The sequence below is a fragment of the Populus alba genome, chromosome 3 (genome assembly GCF_005239225.2).
Source record: "Populus alba chromosome 3, ASM523922v2, whole genome shotgun sequence".
Classification (NCBI taxonomy): domain Eukaryota; kingdom Viridiplantae; phylum Streptophyta; class Magnoliopsida; order Malpighiales; family Salicaceae; genus Populus; species Populus alba.
In genome coordinates, this window is record NC_133286.1 from 7,256,099 (window position 1) to 7,273,820 (window position 17,722).

Consider the following 17,722-nt stretch of genomic DNA (forward strand, 5'->3'; position numbering starts at 1 on the left):
TCTACGTAACCTTCCAGATCTCTATAGATTTCTATATCCAATATATAGGTTGTTTCTCTCAATTTCTTTAAAGAGAAACCTCTTGGACAACTAAAACTTTACTGAGTAAAGTAAAGATATATTGTTTCTTAACAATAATATATCTACATATAATATTAGAAAAATAACACTACTCTTATTAACCTTTTGTAAGCACGGGGTTTATCCATATTTTTTTATAGAATCAAATTTATTGATTAGACCATCAAAATTGAATATTTCAACTCAAATCTTGCATTATATATTTGTATATTGCTTTTCATGTTGTTCTTTCTCCTAAAGATCAACTTAGATCCATTGAGTTTTATCCTTTCAGGTGGATCAACTAAGTTCAAAACTTGGTTAGTACATTAAGTTTATAGCTTTAATTCATTTCTTAGAATAAATATCATGTATTACTTCATATGCTCATCAATTATAAGCAACATACCATTCACAACTTCCATGAAAGGTCCAACTTTATCTCACTAAAACCAACAAAACTTTCTTGATGCAGCATTTAAATTACTAAGCTCTAAATTAACTAACAAAATCCCAAACCTATGTAACATGCTAAATGTGATTCTTTTTATTTCTTTTCTTTGGTACCAACATTTACAAAATGACTGCAAAGGCTACTGCAGACAACTATCATGCTGCATCAGACCTTTGTCTCTCTCTATGGGTGTATATGAGGAAATCTTTTGTCTAGACCCTTAATGACTATTCCAACCCAAATAAAGCAACTATTCAGCTACAGCAATTGTTCTGGTGAGGACAGGAAAACTACCATGCACAACCATAAATGGAGAAGTGACATAAAAAATCCCAAAATGTGAGCATGCATGTGAATTTCACAATATAGGGAAAAAGTAAGGGGATTCTATATACCACATAGAAAGCGCCAAGCAACACAAGCAAGATAATAACAATGACAGATGCCTCGAAATGTAAAACAAGAATTCTCCTTTCAATTCGGGACTTAACAGATGCCCTCTCCACAGGCTCGTTTTCATTCTTCTTGTTCTTTTTCAATAGTCGTCCTTTTACTATCTTATCCACTTTCTCAGTGTTGGCTATGTCATTTTGTTCTCCATCAGTACTAGTACGGGTATCCCCTGACTTAATTGTCAAAAGCATCAATGGAACCTTAGTCATGAAGTTGACTTTGCAAATAATTGAGCAAGCATAAACCCAGCAGTACAGAGGAAAGCAAGCATGCTTACATCAACTTGGGAAGTTTCTGATGATCCAGGTAGCTGAAACTTGATTGATCGAGTTAAGACATTAAAAGCTTCAGAAAGAGCGATCCCAGACATGATACATGCTACTGGAGCAAGTACGAGCATAAGACGCACCTATGGCACAAGGAAAACACAATGACCACATAAATTAATGAGCAGAGCCAAAAAGTAATCCCAATAAATTAAAAGTCCAAAGATTCTTCTCACCATGACACCAGAAAAATATACAGATGATACGATATAAAGCACAACAAAGGAGCTCGCATCGGATAAAGGCAAAAAGCATGACTGCCAAAAAAGAAACCATGATGAGACACGTCATAGGTGTGAAGTAATAAATTGAGAAGAAAGGCTCAGTTGCATTTTAAACATGTAACTTGCGATAATCCCAGCTGGAACCAAGAAAGCCAAAACATTAATGTCCATGAAGTAAGATGGCCACGTTGGGGGTTGATGTTCACTGACACTAGCAATGATTGGTATATACTTGCTCGCATAAGTTCTGTCATAATACAATGAAAATAAAAATGGGGCATAATGAATGTCAGAAATTGATTGGGAATACCAGTCACTAAAACAAATAGGCTTATAAATGTCTTCAAGTAAGAGCACTAAAACAAAAAGGCTAATAAATGTCTACAAGTATGAGCTTGAACATGGACTAATTAATTAATATAACCGAGATAGTATGTCATAGGGATTGCTGATGTGTGACATGTTTCAAAGGAAAAGGGACTAATTAATTAATATAACCGAGATAGTATGTCATAGGGATTGCTGATGTGTGACATGTTTCAAAGGAAAAGGGAGACTGGGAGAGATATGTAGGTCTGTTCATTTGAAGCAGTGCAGATGAAGCCCGATGAAGGACCAAGCAACTCCAACCTAAAAGATTAGGTGGGTTCAGATCAGATTGCACCAACCCAAGTTATATCCTTGAATACAATCTTTGGATTCCCTTGGACTGCATCAATCCAGAGTCACTGTAGTAAAGGCTTACGTGAATTATGAACTAGGTACTTACGGATGAAGCAAGCTCAAACTTCATCCACTCCATCCCTTTGTTGGGCTGGAAGCTACCAGTGCCACTAGAACAGCTACCATAACACAACAAACAACCCTGTTACATAATATTGAAGCATGTGTATCAGTTTCATGTTCTATCACAACACATAAAATAAATATTAGGAAATATTCATTTAACACATACCAAAACATCCATTCTTTACTGCATTCAAGTATTATGGAAAACAGATTATCAGGGATGCTCACAGGCCCACAGATACAACACATAACATCTACTTCAAACATTCTTGGAGAGAGAATCCCTTTGACATGATATACAAGAGCCACCACATGGATGATAATGAAAACCTGCAGAAGTAAAATTAGTACCAAGAAAGTGAATAACGAAAGAATTGCAGATACAGAACTGCCCTATTGCTCATGTATAAGGGCCTATCTGGAAAACCAAAGTAAGCAACAATAAGGGCCCTGTTGGTTATGTATAAAAGTTACTCATGATTAATACATTTATTTATTCCTGTTCTTACCGTCAAAACCTTAAAAGCATGCTAGACCTCTCCATACCAACAGCTTGAATGGCTAATAAAAAATCTTGTATTATTAAATAGTAGTCTCACACTGACAACTTATAGAAGCCACCTGGTCTCTAACTTGAACGAGACAGCATGGGACAGCCATCCAGAAAGATTGTTGCGAATTAAATTTTTACATTTTTCAAAGATCACATATCTAAGGCAAGAACAATTTCAATTTTTTCTCACTTCAAGATGAACAAATAATCAGATTCAAGAAATTTATAAAAACATTGTGTCTTGATGAATTATGTGTTATAATAACTCACCAAAAATGAAGCAAAATGTTCTGACATCATTACAGCATCAAAACCAACAACAGGCACCAATGCTACTAATAGTGTTCCCAAGACCACCTGCATTGAAAAGTACATATCAACAAAAACCAAGAAATTTCTTTTGTGTAGAGATGACTACTGCAAGTCTGCAATGTCTAACCAAGGAAAAGTTTTATAAAAATGTATCAATCAAACTAGTCATCCATTGACAGGTAACAGATATCAAAAGTAAAGGTATGTTCTTTAAAAATTGTCCCCAAGCCCATGACTTGTACCTAAGACATCAAAGTAAGATAACAAAAAAAATTACTCGCCCATTGACAAGGTAGCAGACATAAAGAACAAAAGTGTGTTCTTTAAATATTGTTCCCAAGCCCCTGGCATGTAGTTAATACGTCAAGGTGAAAAAAAAAAGTTGCATGTGTTAATTGTGGTTCAACAGAGATTAGATGATTTCACATCCATGGTGCCCTATGAGTAAAACAAGAGAAGGGTAATAAAACCTATGCCAAACAAGCACACCCGAGCCCCAAGGAAAAGGAAAGCGATACAAAATGCCACTGTATTACAGTGATAAATGTAAAGTGAAGAGGTTATCATTTTATCCATGCACATGAAAAGGTTCAGAATTAGTTATCAGTAGTATAAAAACATATCGATGAAAGGTGAGGCTGACAGCCATAATCTACACTCACCCAGACCTACTAAGTATCCTAATATGTAGTCATAAGTCTTAACTCCAGATTATGTATTCTCACTTCATTAATGATTGAAGAAAAAACGTGTATGTAAACAGTTTTCTTCTTGTCCAAAGACAAGCAATGTTAGCATGCAATCTTCAATTATTGTGATAAACTATTGATTGTCTATTTTCCTTTCACTATGATACACAATCTTATTGAGCATTATAGGCACTTACAAGCGGAGCATATGCAATATACAGTCAAGAAGAGTAGTGACCAGTCACAATGCACAAAAGCACATGCATTGGAATAAGATTAATAATAAGCATGTACCCTACCCGTGAACAAACCAGAAAGACAAAGCAACATAACAATAAACATAAATATCATAAGGAATAATAAGATGCCAGGAAATATTATCCCAAAGCGTACCATGTAAAAGCATGCCAAGGTGTTTAAAGTGGCGTAAAGGAGGGATCCTGTATTCAATGTCTGCACATGATATAAAATCTATATCAGCAACGAATACAATGTGAAATATAAAACACCACAGAACCAACAACCAATCTATGGGATACAAGTTTACGAAGTAAAAATATAAAATGGTACATTAGATCTGATTTGTCCTTGAATTAACAGTTTTGAGAAGAATGTGTGGAATTTTGTTTTCTCTAATTGACATCAGAATCCTAACCTTTATATAAAGATAGAAAGTGAAGATGAGAGCAAATATAGCTACAGCTTCATTGTCATAGCTACCAGCCACAGATCGAGATATATATGACGGGACCTGTGTACGAGAGCAAATAATCTAGCAGTTAGGATTTTGGGTTCAACATGTTTATACATTCTGAAGGACTACAACTTAGTACAGAAGCCTTACAACAATAATATCTTATATAGAGGGCCAACCCAACTATACAGACTTTAAAGCATGCGTTAAAAGTTGAACATTTTTCTTTCAAATTTGTCAAACGTTGTATCCTCTAAAAAAAACAACAATAACATTTTTATTTACAATGATCTCCATTCATCAACTGATCAGAATACAAAAGACAAAACAAAAAAGACAAAGGGAATTGTGAACCAGGCATACCAATTGGAAGAGGACATACAAATTATTAGAAACTAGGTGAAATAGTTTTTTATAATATTGCGACAAACTCATATCAAAAAGTAATGCCTCATTGCTGCTGTTCAAAAAATATAGATACAATACAAGGAACCATAAAGTTATGAATACCTGTTATATAATTTACCATGGCCAAAAGAATAGCTGCTGTCAGTCCTGCACCAGTACCCTTAACTTCCTATTAAGATAAACAATTGAATGTCATCAGCAAAACCAGCTACAATCTACATCAGTAGAGACAAGAATTGAGTCACTATACAAACCTTGGTCAAAAGTAAGTCGCCCATGAAGCAAATGCAGAGAAAATTGGTGCAGTGAATACACAAACAGACTCGATAGACAATGGAAAGTTCAAGGAATTCAATAACATGACACCGGAGAGTAATGACTCAAAAAATTAGACAATATAGGACTCAGTAATACATGCCATTGCAAATGTTAATAATTCACGGAAACTGCAAACAGCAACAAGCACAGAAAAGTAGCATTGCAAATTTACGCCAGAAACTAATGAATGTATTTCTTATGATTACCTACAAGGTACTCACCACCAAAGTGTGCCTGCTGTCAAGGTCACCCCAGGGTAAACAGTTCCATCAATCACACGACCAAGAGGATACCTTAAGTGAAATATACAAAAACAGGCAATTTAAGTTCCCATACAAAAAACCTAGCAAAAAGAACAGCTAACCAACAACTTTCCAGCGTGAGAATTATCTGCGCTTACCAGGTTCAATCATCAAACCAACTCCGAAAGTCATAAACCCCATTCTTTGTCAAAAACTAAAACACACAACACTTAAATTTCTCATACTCTGTACAAATTTGTATAAAAAAATAAAAGAAAGGATTTCAAGAACTATCGTGAGGAAAATCGAACCTGGGTGACTCTGTAATTGAAATACGGATCGAACTCGTGAATAGCACTCTCATACTTTATTACCTGAAAATCAATCCACAAGTTTAAAAAACTGCAACAGCTAACAAAACACACAAATCAACTCTACTTCCAATAATACCAAAGCTTTTTTTTTAACAAAAAAAAAAAAGGCTCAAATCATACAATCAGAAAAATTACCTGGACAGGCCAGGCCATGCCAACCTTCTCGCTTTAGTTTCAGAAGAAAAAGAAATATTTTTTTCTTTTTTTAAGGCAAAGAAAAATCTCATATCTTTTCCTTTGCTTTCCAAATGGAAAAAGACAGCGAATTCAAATTTAAAAAGTCGATCAATAAACCAGTTTAATTGAATTTTCCTCTACTTCCTCAGAAACCAAACGGGTAAACACAAAATTATACCAGAAATGGCAATTATAAAGATCGGATCTAGAAGCAGAGGTTAGAGGAGTGAACTGACAGAGAAAAGGCGAATCGAGAACGCCAGAACTCCAATCAAGAGGAGAATGAAGAAAGAGAGCACATTGCCAAACGCATTTCGCAGCGTTCCTGCTGTCGTCTCTCTCGAGCTCTCCGCGACCACCATTAATAATATTTGTGTGCCTTTGTAACGGAGGGTTTTTTGTCTTTTTAGGTCGTCTAGTAGAAAGAGAAGACGCCTTTGAGTTTGCGTTTGATTTGAGTAGAAGAGGAGGGAGTGAGCAACGACTCCTGTGAAAGAGCAGCTGATTTGCGAATCGAGAACGCCAGAACTCCAATCAAGAGGAGAATGAAGAAAGAGAGCACATTGCCAAACGCATTTCGCAGCGTTCCTGCTGTCGTCTCTCTCGAGCTCTCCGCGACCGCCATTAATAATATTTGTATGCCTTTGTAACGGAGGGTTTTTTGTCTTTTTAGGTCGTCTAGTAGAAAGAGAAGACGCCTTTGAGTTTGCGTTTGATTTGAGTAGAAGAGGAGGGAGTGAGCAATGACTCCTGTGAAAGAGCAGCTGATTTGCGCGAGCTGCCAAACGGTGCCTCCACCAAACTATCAAATTACAAATATAGGTCTAATTTGACTATTTAATTGACATATTTGTCCCTGACGTATATAAGTGGTAAGATCGTATTGGTCATCCGACGTAGTCATCAACGTGGCTCTTATTGACTAGCCAGGTCTCGAGTCCGAGTCCTGACGGATTCTGGAGCACCGACCCGAGTAAAACAAGCCCAATAAAAACGACCCATCATATTTCCTCTTGCTCCTCTCTCAGCTTTCAAATTATCTGATCGTGTTTTTTATCACCAGCCGCGTCTCTCTCTCTCTCTCTCTCTCATATTTGTTGTCGAATCCCTAAATCATATCTCTATTTTTTGAAATATTTCTTCTGAAAAAGCTTCAGCAGAGACATATTCGAGTAAGTAGGTTGATTTTTCTTCCTTTTTTCCCCTGTTTAGGCTATTAAGAATCTATTTTTATTCGATGAAGTTTATTCTTATTTTTTTGTTATATTAATTAGTTCTTAATTAAGATTTGATTACGTAGGTGAACTGATTGATTTCTTTCACTTTTTTTAATGGACGATTTAGGGTTAGGGTTAGGGTTTTATCTTCCTCTAGGAGGCTGCAATTATCATGGCGGCTTTAAAGGAATTACTGCCTCCGGTTAAATCCACTACCACAACTTACTATGATCATTCCAATGATCCGTGGTTCAAGCAGAGGTTTAGTTCATCTGAGGCTGAACAATCTGCTTCTGCTGCAATTAAGCATAACCCCGTACCTCCTTACTTGCAGCGTAAGGGTTTTGTTCCCAGGAAAGTTGAAGATTTTGGTGATGGGGGTGCATTTCCTGAGATTCATGTTGCTCAATACCCGCTTGATATGGGTAGGAGTAAATCTGCAAAACCTGGTTCGAAGATTTTGGCGTTGACTGTTGATGCTCATGGGAATGTTGCTTATGATGCAATTGTGAAACAGAATGAGAATGCCAAGAAGATTGTGTATTCGCAACATAAGGATTTGATTCCAAAGCTGTTGAAGAGTGAGGAAGAGGGAGATGAGGATGAGGATGAGGGTGAGGGTGAGGAATTGCAGAAAGAGATTGAGGAGACCACACTGGAAACAAAAGCTGCGCTTGAAAAAATTGTGAATGTCAGGTTGAGCGCAGCTCAGCCAAAGAATGTGCCCAAACAATCTTCGGATTCAAAGTATATTAAGTATAAGCCTTCTCAGCAGTCAGCAGCGTTTAACTCTGGTGCCAAAGAGAGGATTATTAGAATGGTGGAAATGCCTGTGGACCCACTTGAGCCACCTAAGTTCAAGCATAAGAGGGTTCCTAAGGCTTCGGGATCACCACCTGTGCCGGTTATGCACTCGCCGCCTCGACCTGTGACTGTGAAAGATCAGCAGGATTGGAAAATCCCGCCTTGTATCTCGAATTGGAAGAATCCTAAGGGTTACACAATTCCTCTTGATAAGCGTCTGGCTGCTGATGGAAGAGGCCTGCAGGATGTTCAGATTAATGATAATTTTGCTAAGCTGTCAGAGGCCCTTTATGTTGCCGAGCAGAAGGCTAGAGAAGCTGTTGCTATGAGATCCAAGGTTCAAAAGGAGATGATGATGAAGGAGAAGGAAAGGAAAGAGCAGGAGTTACGGGCATTAGCTCAGAAAGCACGTTCTGAGAGAACCGGTGCAGCACCCCCTCCTTCTGCTCCAGTTCCATTAGAGAGGGGTGCAATGGATGATGTTGACATGAGAGGGAATATGAACACGTGAAGGAAAGGGAGAGGGATGCCCCAAAGGAGACAAGGGAAGAGAGGGAAGAGAGGCTGCGGCGTGAGAAAATTCGTGAGGAGCGCCGTCGAGAAAGGGAGAGAGAAAGAAGACTGGAAGCAAAAGATGCTGCAATGGGTAAGAAGAGCAAGATCACAAGAGATAGAGATCGTGACATCAGTGAGAAGGTTGCTCTTGGTATGGCCTCTACTGGAGCTGGAAAAGGGGGAGAAGTTGCATATGATCAAAGGTTGTTCAACCAAGAGAAAGGAATGGATTCTGGTTTTGCTGCTGATGATCAATACAACGTGTACGACAAAGGCCTTTTCACACAGCTCAGCCCACACTTTCAACTCTATATCAGCCAAAGAAGAATGCGGATGCTGATATGTATGGAGGTGCAGATGAGCAAATAGATAAGATAATGAAGACGGAACGATTCAAACCTGACAAGGAATTTGCTGGTACTTCACAGAGGACAGGCCCACGGGACAGGCCAGTTGAGTTTGAGAAGGATGAAGAAGAAGAAGCTGATCCATTTGGTCTGGATCAGTTTTGACTGAAGTGAAGAAGGGTAAGAAAGCCATGGACAAAGTTGGTTCTGGTGGCACAATGAGAGCTAGTGGAGGATCTTCAACACGAGATGGCCATGATGGAGGCTCTGGTAGAACTCGTATTGGATTTGAGAGGGGGCGATAGGTGTCTTGCTTTGTAGTTCTATTTAAGGTGACATGCTGTGTGAACACATGGCTTGTTTCCCTTTGTTTTCCCACCGTTTTTCAATGATGTAATGTTTTTTTTTAAGCTTCTTTTAGTTGATGCCACCCTGATGTAGCTTCTGCCGATGTACTACTATGTTTAAAGTTTCTCCAGGATTTGAAATAATTCCATCCCTCTCATGGTGTGTGCTCTTAGTTGGTCCGCAATTACTTTTCATTTGTTTGCTGTGGTGTTTCTAGGTTTGCCTATTTTGGTTTTGTAATCGAAGTGCCCTGCCCATTCGTTTTCTTTCTACTTGGTCATTTTTGGAACAATTATCAGCATGCAGATACAGAATTATTTGGCTGAGACTAGACTGTACTGTTAAAGAGTGTTTATTAATCGACAGCTCTTGACAGGGTGAAGCCAAGACTTGCATGTGCACATATATCTCGCCACTGCGAGTTATCCGAGTGATGAAACAGCTGCGAAGTTCCTGCAGATGACTTGCAGCTCACCTAAGAAGAAACTGTAACAGCCTTGGGACTGGATTGACAAGATGGTGCAATTCATTGGCGAAGAACGTGCTGCGAGATGATTATTGATATTTATACATCATTAACCAGACATCAAAAGCTCCAACAGCATTGTTTTGACAGCGAAGCTCTTTTTAAGAGGAGGTGCACCCACTTCAAATTGAGTAAAATCCTTGTTTTTATTGGTTTGATTCTTTCAGTTTGTAGCTTTCACCAGTTAATTCTGTCTTCACGAGACCATAGACCTGCTCGTTTGTATAGAGGACAAACAACCCAGCAATTTATAAACCTCAAGCAAAGGGTGCAGGCATGGGATAATCAGTTAATTATTTCTTTCTTCACAAGGACAATAACTCCATCCCAATGGTATAATCAGAAGCATTGGACGTTCATGGTGATGTTTTGGCTTTTGTTGTGTTTCATATTTCCTTGTTTGTTCCCTCTTGCCTTTTTTCTTCTTCTTTGTTTTATTCATTTATCTCGGGTCACAGGAAGTGGGAAATGATTATGGGCAACAAGATAAAGATATCATAAATTTGAAAGCAGCTGTTTAGCTTTTATATTGAGCATTTCTATCTGATAGTTTTGTTTCAGAAAATCTGAGTTTATCTTTTTGCGTGGAACCTAAACTTTCAAATTAAGGAATATGGTGCTTGGTTTGTGTTGTTGTCTTCCTTATTTGCTTGTATATAACGTATCTCTTCATCAGAAGAAAGATGTTGTTTGATAAATAAAAAACATTTTTTTTTATAATTCAGTATTTTATACTCAAATATTTTTTATGTTTTGAAAATAGCTTAAAAAGTACCATTAATCATTATATTTGGGTTTAAGGCTTAAAGTATAATAAGTTTAGTAAGTTATTAGACTCAATATACTTGAATTCAATAATAGACTTAGTTCAAGACATTGTAAATCAAGCAAGTTGCCAAACTTATCTCCTCTAGGTTTGACTATGCATCACACTTAATTAATCTTGAAGATCCATGCTAAAATCATAAGATTATATCTTAAAATTATTAACATGATTTATTCATGTAAAAAATAATCATTTCTCTACATCCATAGATGTATGAAAGGTTTTTCAAGGATTTACCATATTTTCATCTCATTAATGCTCAATGATTCTCTGATTCCTCCACTTCACTAAAATAATAAGGTTCATGGAGTATAAATATCCCTTGAATCACTAAAATAAAAAGTTTATTTTTCTTTTATTTTCCAAACATATATATCTCAATTCTTAGAGTGATAATCATATAAAAAACAAGAAAAAACACTTTTATTTTTTGAATTTAAAAGGTCTCTAAATTCTTCAATAGGGATTGTTTTGCATTGCACATCTAGAATCGATTTTGTACTTCTTGGACTAAGTTCTCATTTGGGAGTGCGGTCCAAACAAAGGTTTGTTAAAATTCAAAATTTATTTTTTCTTAAAATTATTTTTTATATATTTTAGGATCGTTTTGATAAGCTGATATTAAAAAATAATTTAAAAAAAAACGAGCATTATCTTGAAACTATTTATGAGCAAAAAATACTTTGAAAAACAACCACAACAATACTCTCAAACACTCTTTTAATATATATATATATATATATATATATATATATATATATTAACATGAACATTTGATTAACTAATACAAACACTGAATAACCTAATTCCATATCATACTAGTATATTAATATGCGCTTTGCAGCGGGTCAATATCATTTTTTAAAATGTAAAAAAAAAATATTAAGATTATAAAGAATGTTTTAAGCACCTTGGGTCTGGTAGCCATGATTAATTTTTTTATATAATTTTTGTATTTATAAAAAAACATTTAAAATCTTCCTTAAAATATCATAACAGAAATCATATTTAATATTTTTATTTTTATATATAAAAAAACATTTAAACTATCCTTGAAGTATCCTAAATAGAAATCTTAATTAATTTTTTGTATAAGTTTTTTTATATATTTTTATAAAACTTGAAGTATTCTAAATAAAAATCTTAATTAATATTTTGAATGTTTTTTTTTATATATTTTATAAAAAAAAAAAACTTTTTAAAATATCCTTGAAGTATCTTAAATAAAAATCCAAATTCAGAAATTATTTAAAAATATAAACATTAAAATTTAAAAAATAATTATTTTTACTTCAAAACTTATCAGAATAAATTAAAATCTTTATTAATTTTCTTATATGTTACTTTTTGCTACTGTCTTAAGTTGTTTTTACTATTTTAAACAAAATTAATAGTATCAAATTTTTTTTTTTTGGTTGTTGTTTAGAGCATGATAGTAGTTCATGTTTCAACTCTTTCCATGAATCAAAAACTAATTTATTTATTTTATTATTAATTTATATAATCATGTGGCATATAATTCAATTATGTCCCTAATTTTTAATTAAGAGCAATTATAAACTCTTGGTCTTTCGTTCGCTATTCGAATGTCTGGACCAGTATAAATGTACGAAAGGTGGAAGCAGCAGTGCGCGTAAGCGAATAAGTTTATCAAATTTTTCTCACTTGAAGCACGCTTGAGTGCCTTATGCGCTCCGCTCTAGTCTTTACTTGTATTTAGAATACGCGAATGAGAGCGCGCGGATGCAGATGCTTAGAGCGGACGCGCACTACGCTTTCTCTCAAACAACAGGAAAAGACCTTCGGAGGAAAAGAGAAAGAAAGCAAGGCCCGCGGATGGGTTCTCAAAGCAAGTGAGCTCACGCGTTTATAGAGCAAATCAATAACGAGTGAAGGGGGGGTAAAGATGAATTGTCGAGCTCTGATTTTAAAATATCCTTTCGCAAGCTTGATGGCAGATTCAGTGCGAGCGAACAGCCCGCGAGCGGTATCCGAATCTAGACAGAAAGCCTGCGAGTGTTTAGTCTTAAAGTCCACGTAACGAGCCAACCGCAATTGAACGCGTAGTCTACGGTAGCGAGCTCACCATACGAGTCCTAAGTAAGTCTACACTAAGACGCCTAGCAACGCAAAGATAAAAGACTGACCTTTCTGGCCTATGATCTGTCTTGGCTGTTAATAATTCAATCTCTCTCTGTCTCTGTCTAGCCGGTAAGTACCGTAACCGGATGTCAGGGGCTCGAATGAGTTCTAAAGAAGTCCTTCCTTCGTACAAGCTCGAGGGAGCCTTACGTGATAGGGGCTTCAGCTCGTGCTTGACTTCTCGATTCAGGCGTACTTGCTCGATGTTGGCAAGGACGAGCGATGGACTCGAGTACAGCGAGCACTGGACGAACTCATCCCTTGAATAGAGCAAGTCCGACTTAATCAATCGAGCAGGTCTCGAGCGAGGTAACCACACACGGGAGTCAAAGTTAGGAAATGAGAGCGTAACGAAGGACCGATCGGGGAGAGGTTTGGGGAGGGGGCGGACCTTTTCTGGTACTATCCTAGGCTAAGCTCCAAAAAAGCCAGCTTATGGCCATCCTTTAGCAAGCCTAAGCCACTTGAAAGCGCTAGTAAGCTGCTTTGTAAGCCACTGTACGAGACCCGAAGTCTCGAGCTAAGTGCCTACAGGATGAGCAGCTAAGCCAGAAGGGTCTTTTTCCTAAGCGATAAGTACTGAATCCTAAGCCCCCCCCAGGACGAAGATAGCCAGAAAGGTCGTTATCCTGCCTAATCGGTAAGGCCTGAGGGGCTCAGTCCTGAATCGATCAATGTCCGATCACTCGATGAGGGACGTATTCTTTTTTGGTCCTATTCGTTCGAAGGTAAGTCGACTATGTGCCTTTAAGATTCTCCCCGACTTGGCATCTTAGGCAGGTAATGGATTTCGGAATAGGCAGAGTTGTAAGGTAATTAGTCTCTCTTTCTTTGTTAGTAGTAGTAGTTCGAGGTTCATCGACTCTGGTTCCGTTAGGCTTATCTCGACTTTTCCTGGATATGAGTAGTCTTTTCTCTGTTGAAGGTGTATCTTTCCCCGTAGTCAAAGTGTGATTTGTCAATCTCCGTTAGTGAAACTGGCAAAAGGGAGGAAGTCAAGGCCGAAGCGTGACTCGATCAGTAAAAAAAGTACGAGCGTATGGCCGAGGGTACGAGCGGCTTCTCGAGCGTCACGGATACGAGCGGCAGTACTTAATCGATCAAGTAGGACGAGCGCCTGAATGAGCTTCTTAGTCGAGCATAAAGGCCGGCGCTTGACAGAATTGAGCATGAAGTAGGAGCTCCTTAATCGCTCGAGTAAAGGGTAGGAGGGCTTCTTCCCTCGAGAAGGGTACGAGCGTAGTACTTGATCCTTGGATCGTGAAAAGTGTACGAGCCCGGAGTAAAGCGAGCCCAGAACGAGGGCATCCGATCACTCGAGCACTGGACGATACGAACACGAGATTGAAAGCGAGCGTATGGACTTTTTTTATTTCGAGTGCATAGGCAGAAGCGAGCGTATGGACAGGTCATCGAGAGCATAGGCAAGAGCGAGCATATAGGCTTTGAACCCATAATAAAGGAGATCCGGTTGGGAGAGGGATAAGTGAGGAGACCCATGCTTATTGGAGACTGGAACTACTATGCGATACTAAGGTCGAGTGGCTTGCCAACAAGAAGTAGAACCCCCTCATTCCGATCATCCATGAGGCCAACTAAGCGCTTGGGAATCAAGATCCTTCTTTATCTCTTTCATCATCCCCTCTGAAACAACCATGAAATGGCGGGTAGGAAGGCGGAGCTCAAAACTTTTCCTACGCATGCTTAAAAAGAAGTGTACCCAAGTTCCTGTTTTTCATTTACCAATCATCTAATCTAGGGCGGATAAGACGGCCAGCATGAGGTTCTCAGTCTCACTCCCTCATGCCCTCCGCAGGAAAGATCCCCTCACGTGGGTGCTAAGACTAGGTCGGGATCGGGGATACTAACTTTGGCTGAACCATCCGAATCTGATGCTTCCGCTAAGGCAGCTAAGTCTTTATCATCCTCTGATCTTGGAATGTAGGGGTAATCTTAAGAGGATAAGGATTTGAACTCGATGCTTAGGCAGCCAATAGCTAGGCCGGGCAGTCAAGCTTTCGTGGAAGTAATGGCATTCCCATTAGCTCTATCCATAGGAGCAAAAAGGGTCTAACGTGCGAAAGAAGGATTAGGAAGATAATAGTAATCCCCGGCTCACCCTTTGATTGAACATTCTAAGCTAAGTTCCGGGCCCTCTCCCGCTGCTACAGCTACAGTTGCTGTCCTAAGGTAAGGGCAGTTCCTGTTGGAATACCGGTTGTTGCAGGCCCAGGGTAAGCCCATACAGTCATTTGAGTTGCAGTGCCTACTTCTAGGAATACAGTGACAGTCTTTTAACCTTCGCCTTCCATTTCTAATGCTTTCGAGCGAGTGGAAGTTACTGCATTCCTAAGGGTTTCAATGATTGGAGAAAAAAGGTAAGACTCCCCAGGAGAAAATGGGAGTTTGCTGGGGTTTCACTTGTACTTACATCCAGTCTATCTAGCTCTATTCTTTCTTTCTTTTCCAGTGCAAGTTCCTTCTCCCGGGCATGCGAATAAGTATAAACTATCTGTGGATACGTCAAGAAGGCTATCTGTAGCTACGCGCGTAGGGGGGGAGGGGCTAGCATTTTCAATCTTGACTTTCTAGAGCTATCTTAACAGTTATCTTACAGCCCAGCCATTGTCCCCATATTCTAACTATACAACATATGCAACATCTGCATAGAGAGCAGGTTCTTATTATAGCTTGCTTATAGTAGGCTATCTGGGCCAGTTAGTTTTCAGACCTTTTATAAGTAGTTAATTTAATAAGGGTGGGCAGCAGTTTTTAGTGACATTCCTCCTATTCCTAGTGTACAGTAGTTGGATAGGTCGACGTCCCTCTCTCTTGTTATATTTCTCTGCAACCAGAGTGGAAGTGTCGAGTTTATGCCTTTCGCCAGTTGCATCTAGTTTCATTCCTGCTATTTCCTTTCTTTCAAGCAAGTCAAATGATCAAAGCAGTTAAATCAGTTAAATGCTTGTTTCCTCTTATGACGCTATAGATACAAGATCTATTTTGGTTTACAGAGCTATCACTTGTATTCTTAGTCTAGCAGGAGTAACATTCTTGACTTCAGAAGACATTGATAGTCCCTCACCTAAGGATATATATATAATAATAATGAATAAGTATAAAAAATTCTGGTTATAGTTGGAATATTCATTATCTCATATTCGATTCTATGAAAATACAAACTTATATAGTATTAATATAAAGTAAAAATATATTTATATGAAATAGTCCCGTCGTCCTAAGGTAAACCCTTGATCGTCGATTCTCTCTTCGATCGAGTTGGGGAAAAAAGGTCTAAAGCTAGTTAAGTTCCAGAAAGTGATTGGGAATCTTATGATTGAATAGAATATTACTTCTTATTCCTTTCGCTAGATCTCTGTTCGGTCGGTACAGTCGAGCCAGAAAATAATACAATTGAAGTTGGAGTAGCTTGCCCAGCCAATAGCAAGTGACATCCGAAAGAAAGTCTTCTTAGTCTTCCCGATTCCTGTTGATTTCATGTCTTGTCGGCATTACCACATTTGGAGTAAGAAAAGTAGGGGAGGTTTTCTTGTTCAAGCTGCGTTGGTCTTCTCTTTAATAGCATAGATAGGTAGAAGATCAAAAAGAAAAGAATCTGGTTCTAGGAGCCTAGCTACTATAGTATAGAATCATCATCTTACTCTTCACCGGCAAGCTGTTTAGCCTTGCCTCTGCGTCCGATGTCATTTCATCTCTTGGAGTAAGGGCCTCCGGGTTAGGCGGGAAAGGAAGCCGGGATTAGCTCTTTTCAGCTTTTCAGGAATACGAGAAGACGGTGCTTGAGGCCGCTCTTGCCGCTGCACAAGTTGTCGCCTTGTCCGCCGTTCTCTTATCCACTTGAATAAGCTCACTCTTGGTTAGCGGAGTGAAGAATCGCTAAGGCCAATTTCCTTCTTTCTTGAGTAGTTTTACCTCACCAAAGAGTCAAAGCCTATCAGCCTTGGCTTTCATCCTATCAGTTCAGTCAGTGCCTCATCCCTTCCTTTTGTAGCTGCTTTCCTGAGTTTCCTTTTGGTTAGAAGGGTCTTAACTTAGGCTAGCAAGGTAAATGGATTTTTGAAGGAAAGATCCCACGTCCCATACGAAAGAAAGACCAGACGATAAAGAATAAAGAAAAGGCGGCTATGGGGAAAGATCCCATACCTGGCTTGCTCCAGGCGGATTCCTCCTCACCCGAGAGGGGCGCTCACTCTCTTTCTTTCAGGCGATTAAACAAGACCTAAGTAGACGAGAAATCAATAACCGGAAGCAAGGCCCACCACGCACTCATCCCAAGCAAAAGACACATCAGCAGCACGAAGCGAAGATCACGCATATAAGATTGAAGCAAAGCTTCTTTCATTCAAAACGTCCGGATTCGACCGCTTGCCCTCGAAGCATCGCGTAGACCTATTATTCTCTCCGGAGATCGGAGTAGTTGTAGTTGTGCTTGAAAGCTCCGGTTGGGATCGATCGTTTGAAGAGAGAAAAAATGGAAGCGGCTGGCGGTTTCCAAAAAAAAAACCGCAGACTGGCCTTTTTTTTTTTTATTTAATTAAAAAGTGAAAAGATCTCTGCTTCGTAAGTAAGGGGGAATTCTTGTACAAGTCGCCAAGAAGCAAAATTGGAATGGACTTTTGTCTTAGACATAGACTGATCTTCTTAAATGAGTTGACGCCACTCTATCTACGCTGAAAATGAGGATAATGCATTGGCAAGAATGTTAGACCATAAAGAAGCTATCATATCCCATTTAAGTTGGGCCAGTCTCTTTCTGGGATTCCATACTTTGGGACTTTATGTTCATAATGATGTCATGTTTCCTTTTCTTTTCTATTCCGTAGAAAGAAAGATTGATCGAAGCCATATTCAGTCTTACCAGGA

The 17,722-nt window shown here is 38.5% G+C and overlaps 2 pseudogenes; one reads left to right on the forward strand and one right to left on the reverse strand.

Annotated features, from left to right (window-relative positions):
* Positions 1-511: 511 nt before the first annotated feature.
* Positions 512-6,825, reverse strand: LOC118030982 (dolichyl-diphosphooligosaccharide--protein glycosyltransferase subunit STT3A-like; annotated as a pseudogene).
* Positions 6,826-7,082: 257 nt separating this feature from the next.
* Positions 7,083-9,406, forward strand: LOC118030981 (SNW/SKI-interacting protein A-like; annotated as a pseudogene).
* Positions 9,407-17,722: the final 8,316 nt, after the last annotated feature.